The sequence below is a fragment of the Dipodomys merriami genome, unplaced genomic scaffold (genome assembly GCF_024711535.1).
Source record: "Dipodomys merriami isolate MVZ:Mamm:240054 unplaced genomic scaffold, mDipMer1.0.p SCAF_4, whole genome shotgun sequence".
In the NCBI taxonomy this organism is placed as follows: domain Eukaryota; kingdom Metazoa; phylum Chordata; class Mammalia; order Rodentia; family Heteromyidae; genus Dipodomys; species Dipodomys merriami.
Genome location: NW_027205603.1, coordinates 23,334,401 through 23,345,199, shown reverse-complemented (window position 1 = coordinate 23,345,199; position 10,799 = coordinate 23,334,401). Strand labels below are relative to the sequence as shown.

The following is a 10,799-nucleotide window of genomic DNA, read 5'->3' as shown; positions in this document are numbered from 1 at the left end:
AACCAGCATGTGTAAATATCAGGGTCACCCAGCTCCATGTATGGCATTTGATGTCAATCTGAAGCAAACATGGAAAGGAAGCAGGCACATGGAAACAGTTCCCAGTTCTCAGAGTCGGTACATCCCTCTAGCCTGCTGCTATTCACCCCCCTTCCCAACAGTGATGTGAGAGGGTTCCCACCCTACTAACCATCACCAGAGGCACTTCTGACTCACTGCAACTGCGCTCAATTTTTGGACAGGGAAGTCTCCAAACTAGCAAACTGCTATGGAAATATACACACATTCCCTTGTATCAGTTGTTTGCCCCTCCAAAAGATGTTACTGTGTAATACAGCTTTAAGTTTTCAACTGTGTCATATTTTCTAAACTATGATCTCTTACATTTACTTTAGGGGATATGGCATTCCCCTTTACTGGGGTTAAAGCTAAACAATGTGGTTTGGATTTAGTGTTCCCATGCATCACCACGAAAATGTTTGTCTCAGCAATCGGGTCATTATTTTTACTGGTCACAGCTGCTCTCTGCCTGCCCCCATCTCAATTTGGGAACAACAATTCACTGTGACCTTCTACAAGTGGGAAGGGTGGATCTGTGACCTGCAATACCACAGGATCCAATGTGAGCCACTCCCAAGCCAACTATAAGAAATCCCAGTTCTGAGTAACAGAACATGTGTGTGCAGCTCTACAGAACTTGACCCAGGACAACACACAGTTTAAGAAAAGCCAATATCCTGAGTTGAGGTACCTTACCATGCAATCTGGAATTACAGAGAAGCTTGACACCTTGCCTGCACACTAAAGTGCCATGGGGGCTTTGGATTTGTTCTCGTCCTAACCTTGCTTTGTACAGTGCACATTCTGGTCAAGGAACAGCTGAAGAAGGCTCTGTGGGATTCTGGTCATAGGCAGGAAATGCACCTGCTTTGTGAGTCATCTGTTTTACCCAGAAACCACTTCCAGATGCCTGGATCCCTTATGCTTCTCCGCTCTACCCTCCTCATCTCAGCTGGAGCTAACACCTGCACTTAAAAGATATAAGAACCGCAGGGTACTGATGGCTCAAACCTGTAATTTTAGCTACTCAGAAGAGTGAGATCTGAGGATCACAGTTTGAACCAGCCCAAGCAGGAAAGTCTGTGAGACTCTTAAGCCAGAAACGGAGCTGTGGCTTAAATGGTAGGGAGCTAGTCTTGGGGTGGGGGGGAAGCTCAGAGACAGCACTCAGGCCCTGTGTTCATGCTCCAGGATGGCACAAAAGAAAAAGAAGAAAAAGGGGCTGGGAAGGTGGCTCAGTGGTAGAGTGCTTGCCTTGCATGCCTGAGGCCCTGGGTTCGATTCCTCAGCACCACATAAGCAAAATAGAAAAAGCCTGGAAGTGGCGCTGTGGCTCAAGTGGTAGAGCTCTAGCCTTGAGCTGAAGAGTTGAGGGACAGCGCCCAGGCCCAGAGTTCAGGCCCCACGACCAGACACCGCCCCCCCGCAAAAAAAAAAAAAAGAAAAAGAAAAAGAATGCTCAGCTTTCCAGATTCCATGTCAGCACCTTTTACAGACACCTTCATGTCACTCTCCACCCACAGTGGGCCTTAGTGGGCAACAGAGGCCTGCCCCACATTGCTTTGATGCACTCTTTCGTAAAAATAGGAAACAGAACTGTGAATTGATGGCTTACACCTGTAAGCCTAGCTACTCAAGAGGCAGCCATCTAACAGTCTGAAGTTTGAAGCCAGCCTAAGCAGAAAAGTAGCTAAGATTCTTATCTCTAGCAGAAGAGCAGGAAGTGGAGGTGTGGCTCAAGTGGTAGAGCCCTAGCTTTCAGAGGAAACTGGAAAGTGGAAAGCCAAATAAGAGTATGAGGCCCTGAGTTCAAGGACCAGTACTAGCACACACACACACACAAATAAATAAATTTAAATGAAAATAAAATAGGAAATAGTATACATTTCTATTAATGAGAATCTAGTTGATTTAAATTACAGTATACATATGGAATTCTACCAACCACTAAAATCAATTGCATAAGTTAGTATTATTGACTTGGAATAAGATCCACAAAATATTGTTATATGAAAAAAGTAGTAACATAATCCTACTTATGTAGAATGATCACTATCTACCTATCTATAGTTACATATTTGTATATTGGCACAGGAATAGTCTAACGATGTTAAAACAACTCATTAACAAGGTCATTATTTTTTAATTCTAGGGCCTTAACCAACTTTGATTTCTTTATTTAGACTTCTCCAAAATAGACATAAAAATATATAAACTACATGAAAGCATAAAATTTACAATAAGCAGCTACCATATTTTAACAAAAAGATACATTTTTTTCCCAAAAAGAACAAAGTATGCAATGACAAAGACTGCAGGAGGCATGGGAGAGGCTGGTGGAGGGGTTCAGAAGTATCCAGACAGGACAGGGTTCACAACCCTTCAGAAGTATCCAGCCAGGGTAGGGTTCACAACCCTACATAGAATTTCCTCCACCCCCAGCAGAACATCCTGGAGAAGGGGAGCAGGGCTCTCCAAGGAACAGTTCAGTACCCAGTGAAGACAAGAGTATACAAAACATTGCCGGGTGCCAGTGGCTCACGTCTGTAATCCTAGCTACTCAGGAGGCTGAGATCTGAGAATCCAAGTTCAAAGCCAGCCCAGGCAGGAAAGTCCGTGAGACTCTTATCTCCAATAAACCACCAGAAAACCGGAAGTGGTGCTGTGGCTCAAGTGGTAGAGCACTAGCCTTGAGCTGAAGAACGCAGGGACAGCACCCAGGCCCAGAGTTCAAGCCTCACAACCGACAAAAAAAAAAAAAAAAAAAGAGTATACAAAACATGAGGGTCATAGCTTCACAGAGAAAATTACATCCACCTGCCAGTAGCTTCTCCTGGGGAAAATGTTGAAAGTTAAGAAATGCCATTAAGGAATGAGATTTCCATGAAACAAGGAGAGTTTGCACAGGAGAAACATGAAAGGCCTCTGGCAGTCAAAGAAGTTTCCTCCACTCAATCCAGTAGATAATGGGAAGACAGGAGACCCAGTCTCACCAACCTAATGACCCATGAACAATCAAACCCTAGTCAGTCATGAACACAAGATCCCCCCTAGTCAGTCATGGAACACAAGATCTTGCTACCTCTTATGGGACAGGGTATTTGATACTGTTGAGAGCTGATGGTCAGACTTGGTAGAAATAATTTTGTTGTATTTATTTTTTAAAGAACCAAAGAGGAGGTAACAATGCTCAATAGGAAATGTACTCATTACCTTACTCATGTAACTGTAACGTGTCTGTACAGTATTTTTACAATAAAAACATATAGATAGATAGATAGATAGATAGATAGATAGATAGATAGATAGATAGATAGATAGATAATAAAAAGAACCAAAGAAAGGCTGGTATGTAGCTCAGTGGCAAAGCACTTGTCTAGCAAGTGTTCAATCCCTAGTACAAAATAGTAAAGGCCAAAAACAAAAATAGAGTTAAACAAACAAAAAAATGACCAAAGTAAAGGAAAAAAGGAAGCAGGATAAGAATAAGAAAGAAAAAATGTAGACCAACTTGACAGAACTGACAAGATTTGGCAAAGCTGCTTAATGCATACAGAAATACAGGCACAGGAATATACTACCAATGTTAAAGCAACTAATTATTTATTGTTATGCTTTCTATCATTGTGATGATTGATTTGTTACATGCTTTCCTATTTTGCTAGAAGTATCTTTTTTATTTTTGTGCCAGTATTTGAGCTTAAACTCTCAGGGCCCCATATTCTCACTTCACTTTTTTGCTAAAGGAGAGTCACACCTCTACTTCAGCATTTTGTTGGTGAATGGAAGATAAGAGCCTCAAAGACTTTTCTGGTTGGCCTGGCTTCAAACTTCAAATCCTCAGATCTTAGCTCTCTGAGTAGTTAGCGTTATAGTGTGAGCCACCAGTGCCCAGCTTGAAATATCTAAGTTTTAAAAACTGGATGTCAGCTTTAAATTTAAGCAGACCTATTTTTTTTCTACAAAGCTATTTGATATAAGATATCAAAAGACCTAAAAACAAGCATTTCAAGTTCAGTTAATTCCATGTCTACATATGCTGACGAAAGTGTATATGTAAGTCTATTTTCTATTGCTTCAAGTACAGCGGTAACTCGTTTATTTCATCATGGAGAAGGGTTTATGCTAAGTTAACCTCAAGCTAATTTTAAATTCTATTAGTCTTACTCTTGTTGTTGTTGTTATCATCACCACCACCACCATCATCATCATCATTAGTAGTACTGGGGTTTAAATTAGAGCCTTGGACTTAATTGAGTTACACCAACCCATCAAACTATTTTAGGTTGAAGTTTTTTGTTTTTTTTTCAAGCAGGTAGAAAACTCGTTTATTAACAGAGAGCAGCCTTTTTAAAGCCAAAAAGGGCGGGTGGCATGGCAAGGGAGGAAGGGTGAAGTTTAACTATTCCATCAACCTGTTTTCATGGAAGTCTTCTCCCAGTGTCCTGTATCTCTTCCCAGACAAACAAGTATACTACGGGGAACACAGCTAATTCTCCCTTGATGAATTTTGACAATTAATTTCAACTATTCAGTGACTCACAAAGCTGCTACAGTTGGAGAGACACTCCCCTCCTTGTCCTCTTCCTCTTGCCAATCTTGGTTTTCTTTTCCCTTAACAGATGACTGCCCTCACTTGATTTCTTGCTTGAAATGTTGTCTTATGAGAATCTTTTTCACAAAACAAAAACTGAAGTAACCAAGTTTGTACAAAACTTGTATAAAGTAAATCATGTGAACAAATACCTTAAGGTTTGTCTCCAGCCATTTGAAGATCATGTACAAAATGCCCCCCTTTCCTGGTCCTACCTTAGTTCATTCCAATAGGGATCTCTTGAATTCACAGGCATAGAAGTCAAGTCTTACAGATGCTCCAGGAGGAAATAGCCTATGAGCTTGAGAACATGTACCTTCAGAAGGTACATACACTGCAGCTGCTGCCTGAGGCTGCACAGCATAGGAGTTTTCTGTGATGATTGGTTTCCTCTGTCATGCCAGGTGCTAACTATTCTGAATAGCATGTGGCCTAGTGACCTCTATTTTTAGAACTTGGATCACTTGAGTGGGTGGGGGGTTAGATGAAGAGACTTTTATTTCTAGAGCTATTCTGTGTTTGAGTTGGCTGAAATTTTTAAGTAGCCCTTGGGTGATTGAGTTTAGCCTGGACTTAGAATGGGAAGAAATAGGGTGATAGGGTAATAGCATATTTTCCAAAAAGAAGATTGTCTTCATTATTGTTCACAAATAAAATGATGCTGCCTATTTATTACAGAAATATCATTATTTCTTACAGCTAGTGTTAATGGGGTGTATCTGCAGTTGCCTTTATTCAGGAGGCTGATGTTCCATTTTCTCTTCCAATAAGTAAAAGACAATGTTCTAAATTCCCTATCCTAAAGAATTAAGCAGAGAACAGAATGAGAAAGGGTTAAATAAAAATGGGAGGGATTGTCATGAAGGTGGGGTATGAGTTCACAGCCTAAAATTTAAAACCTAGGCTGGCCCTGTGCAAAGTAGAATGACAAAACAAAACTTCAGTCTTTTTGTTGGTTTGTTTGGGGAGGGTTGTTTTGGGGGAGCTCTTTTTGGAATTTTTGGTCATGGGGCTTGGACTCTGGGCCTGGGCACTGTCCCTGAGCTCTTTTACTCAAAGCTAGCACTCTATCACACCACTATGAGCCACAGAGACAGTCCCAGTTTTCTGGTGGTTAACTGGAAACAAAAGGCTCACAGACTTCCCTGCCCAGGCTGCCTTTGAACCACAGTTCTCAGATCTCAGCCTCCTGAGTAAATAGAATTACAAGCTTGAGCCATTAGCTCAAACCCAGCTAAAACCTCTATCTTTATAGTCACTGATGGAAAGTGACTTAAGCTGAAAGCATTCACCTTTCCCCCTGGCTATCCTTGCTGCAGACCATACTGAATCATCTCCCCTCCCCTTCCCCTTGAATAAATGTACCATCAGTCTTGGAATAGAGCCTAAGACCAAGGCCACATCAGATGCTGATGCCCCTGGCTAATACAGAGGCTGTTAAAATCTTGAAACTCAGTCAAAATAACATTGCTCATCCACCCAGCCTTTATTTCACCCACTTCCATCTGCTCCCCTGACTTCACTCTCTCTACCTAATTAGTTGTAAGAGGAGTGGTCCATTTTCCTTTCAGCCATGCTAAAGGAGACTTGGTCACCCTTCCCAGCTTCACTCCTGAACAAAGCCTGTTGAGTTCACCTTCTGTCCTTTCTTTATTCTGATAACCCCATGACTCCGTTTCCTAACATCCATAAACTAGATGTACCAATATAGTCTTACCTGGCAATACATAAAACCATCCAAATCATTTAAAGAGAGGGTTATGAGCCGGGGCAGGCCTGGGGGGCAGCACCGGGGACCTGGTCCTGGAGGGACAACTGGCTTCGGAAAGATGAACATAGCAGCTCAAACTGATCACAGGGCCCTGTCAAAGGTAGTCTCGAGATGCCCGCCAAAGTCGGTGACAGCGGCCTGTGCCCAGGTGCAGGGATCTGTGCTGAACGGAAGGAAGATATTTGGCTTCCTGTGGTATATTGAAGAACAGAACTCTTCCAGCACATACTTCGGTGTTTCCCAAAGAGATATATGCAAGAACTTTCTACAAAATCACTGTACCATTAGTAAACAAAAGAAAAGAATACTCCCAAGGAAGTATAGGGTACTCAATGCAGGAAATGTACGACTGTAATGGAGGACTGTAAGCATTTTGTTCCTTGGTGCCAAAAAGCAGGGATCCTATCAAAGAGATCTGGATAGAGTGAAATGCCAACTAGAAAGTGGGTTTCGCCCTGTGTTGGAACAGTACACATCTATAGAGACCGTAGTGAAACCACATCTGGTAAAGGCATTCTGTACTGATGGGAAACTTTTCAATCGTTTAGAGAGCTTTAACCCAGGCATTCCTGGCTATCTAAGAACCTAACCCTGGATTTTTCAGTTTCTTTTGAATTCCACTCACGTCTACACTCTCAGCTTGTCACGTTGCTTTTTGATGAAGTTGTCAAACAAATGATAGTTGCCTTTGAAAAAGAGCATGTAAGCTGCATGGTCCAAAAGCAAACATCCCTTAGGTATTAATGCTTCATGAAGTTCTTCATACATAAATGGAAAAAAGAACCAGTGTCACCTACTATTCACTTTATTAACTTTTAGGAAGTGCTTTCATGATTTGTTTTCAGAAGTCAGAAACTATTTTTTAAAGCCAACTGTGATTATAAACCTGCTCCATTGAAAATTTGTACATAGAACATGGACTCTCTTGTACATACAATTATTTCTTCAATCAAGTGCAATTCAAACTAGTGTGTACATTTGCAGGTTCTACATTTATAATAGAATGTCATCACTATTGCTAGAACACTGATGGCACTCTTCTTTTTTTTTTTTTTTTTTTGGTCAGTCGTGGGGCTTGGGCTTGGGTGCTGTCCCTGCGCTCTTCAGCTCAAGGCGAGCTCTCTACAGCTTGAGACACAGTGCCACTTCTGGATTTCTGGTGGTTTATTGGAGATAAGAGTCTCACAGACTTTCCTGCCTGGGCTGGCTTTGAACTGCGATCCTCAGAACTCAGCCTCCTGAGTAGCTAAGATTATAGGCATGAGCCACCGGCACCTGGCTAATGGCACTCTTCTGAGCAGAAACTAAAACTAAATTTAAACCTTGTAGGTATTACCTTACCTGAGATAGAGATACTCATACAGTATATGTTATATTAACTATATCATGTTTTAAGTTATTAAATTCAGAGTATTTGTAACTTATTTTTGTGGGGCCTGTAATATTACAGGCTTAGCATACTTCAGAAATATCCATATACTTAAAGTTAAAACTTTGGTTTAACTGTTCACAGAGGTTCTTTGGTATTTTTCTTTTCTTAAATTGTTCTTAGTAGTAGTAGTAGTAGTAGTGTTAGTAATTACTATAGTGCTATAGTGAAGTTAGTTTCTAGATAGTGTTTTGTTGTTGTGGGTCTTTTCTTGATTGCTTTGGTTTTTGTCTGATAAATGGTCCAGAGCTAAGTTATTTTTCCAAGAGTTCACAATATTCTCCCAGGTACTTAGGTTTCTCTTTCAATAATACTAGTCATGTATCAAGTTTTATTTATCACGGTAGTTTTATTAGGTCTCCAACATTATGCCCTCCCTATTTTTTATTTATTGTATATACTTACTTTCAGTAAGTTCCAAGCTATTTTTTAAACAAATCAATGTAAAGACTGAAGTACTAGATTTATTAAGCTAATTAATTTGTTTATTATAAAAAGAGAGAGGACTACAGGTATGTCAGTGGTAGAGCACTTACCTAGCATGCGCAAAGCCCTGGGTTCAATCCCTGCATTGAAAAAAAAATCACCTGTGTATTTGTGCTAAAAGAAAACTCATTACTGTATAATTCAGATTTCGCTGCATAATTTTTAGAGCCTCAAAAGTACTTCAGTGGCTTGGTAGCCATGACCACTCCGTTTGCCCCGCAAAGCCCAAAACCCTGTGACCATCACACTCTTTTCATGTGTTGTGACTTCCTTCTACTTCCTGGTGGATGCCTCCCTTCTGACACACAGAGATCTGGCAAAGAGTCCAGTCACTAGATCTTAACAAAACCTCCTCTCTGCTCCATTCAGGCTCACCTTGATATCTACTTCCTGAATGAGCTTCCTCATCTAAAACAATAATATAGGACATACCCTGCCAGAATTCATCACAATATCCATACTTTATTTTTATTTTTATGGTTATTTTGTGTGTATAAACAGAGTTTTACTAGCCCAAGCTGCTCTTGAAGGCCTGGGCCCAAACAATCCTCTTGTCTTAGCCTCCCAAGTGCTGAGACTGTAGGCATACAACCCACATCCAGCATATCCAGTCATTAGCCTGGCCAATGGGATGAAGTGAATTGTACTTGACAACACTTCTAAGAAAGAACTTTTATTTTCTTAACAAAAAGGAAGACTCAATAGATAGATACCTTATTTGCTATTTGTTCTTTCTTTCCTCTTGCCTAAAATACGGACTAATGTCTAACTACAGGCATCTTTGAAATCAAGACAAAATCCACAAAGATGAAGGCAGAGCAGGAAGCACAAAGGCATGAATGAAGCCAATACAGTGTCATACACCAGTCATCCCAGCTACTCTGGAAGTAGAAATGAAAGGACCACAGTCCAAGCCAGCCAGAGCAAAATTTCAAGACCTTCAATGAAAAATAAACAAAAGCCCAAAGAACTAGAGGCATGGTTCAGTGGTTAATACACTGACCTAGGAAACTAGAGGCACTGAGTTCAAATCCTAGTAGCACCAAAAAAAAAGAAAGAAAAAGAATTGCCTGCTCACGGCCTTATGCCTACAATTGTGGCCTTACACAACTTCTTAAGTCTGTATAAAGAGAGCCTGATTGCTCCAGGCTAACCCACCATCATCCTGTCTTCTGACTTCAAATGGTAGCACTAGCCACCAAGACCACAGTACAAGGACAGGATTAGAAGGGCTAGTTGGACAGTATACTTATAGTGGCTGGCTGGCTTTTCACCAATTAGAGATGGTAGTACAGCCTGACCTGCAGCCAGGCCTCAGGTCCCCCACACATGCTATCTGTGAGGACTGGCATGATCCAGATGATTTTCCCTCCCAGGACTTCTGGGTCCTGAGTCAGGACACCTGGAACAACTGGGCTGATATGTGGCACCATCTATGTGATGTTCACATGTACACAGCTTCGATTTTCCAGAGTGTGGATATCTCAGATCCCATGTCAGCCATGCTTTCCCATAGAGAAGGAAATGGAAACTGATCTCTGGTAGTCTGAGCCTAGAACTGGCACATCTCTTCCATCTATCCCAGCTGTCAAAGCACAGCCCATATTGAAAGGGGTATGAGAACAGATGCCACCTTCCCATGGAGAGGGAAAGAGCTTCCAAGGAAGTAAGTGGTGGAAAGTAACCACCATGAAATGAGCTACCGCACAGAGAGGCCCAGTTTCCCAGTCCCTAACTCACTCCAGATGTCTTTCTTTTTTTTCTTTTTGTTCTCCTAGTACCAGTGTTTGAACTCGGGTCCTCACACTTGCTCTTCTGGTGCTCTACCCCCTGAGCCAAGCCACCAGCCTGACTCTCTGATGTTTATTTTTGCTTGTTATTTTTAAAGATGGAGTCTCATGGACTTTTTGGCTCAGGCTGGCTTTAAAATGCGATTCTCAAGATCTCAGACACCTGAGTAGCTAGGATTACAGATTGGAGCCATTTGAGCCCAGCTTCTAGATGTCCTTCAAATGATCTGTCTGCAAGAACCAAATATTTGGAGGAAGTCTTGCCTGCAACCCTGAAGTCTCAAGGTAGTAAATAGGTGAATCACTATTTCAAAAGTCTAATTCAAAAGTCATTGATGTTGTACTTATAATGTATGTTATTCCCCCATGGTATAAGCCCTGTTTTCACTGTATTTTGATTCCAGGGTCCTGCATCTTTTTTCTACATTTTTCTAATTTGGGGAGGGGAAGAGAAATAACAAAATGCTGAAATAAGGATAACAAGATGACCCATTGTAACAATGAGATATACAAGACACTATGTTGAAAATGAACTTTACAATTTTGTGGGGGGGCAGGGGATGGGGGGAGAAGATGGGGAAGTGGGGAAGAAAGGGATGGTAGGAGAAAACCAAAGGAGGGGTTAACAATGCTTGATAGGAAATGGACTCATTACCTTGCTCATGTAAC

General features: G+C 41.3%; 1 pseudogene; it reads left to right on the top strand.

Annotated features, from left to right (window-relative positions):
- Positions 1-6,483: 6,483 nt before the first annotated feature.
- Positions 6,484-7,195, top strand: LOC138806221 (coenzyme Q-binding protein COQ10 homolog B, mitochondrial pseudogene; annotated as a pseudogene).
- Positions 7,196-10,799: the final 3,604 nt, after the last annotated feature.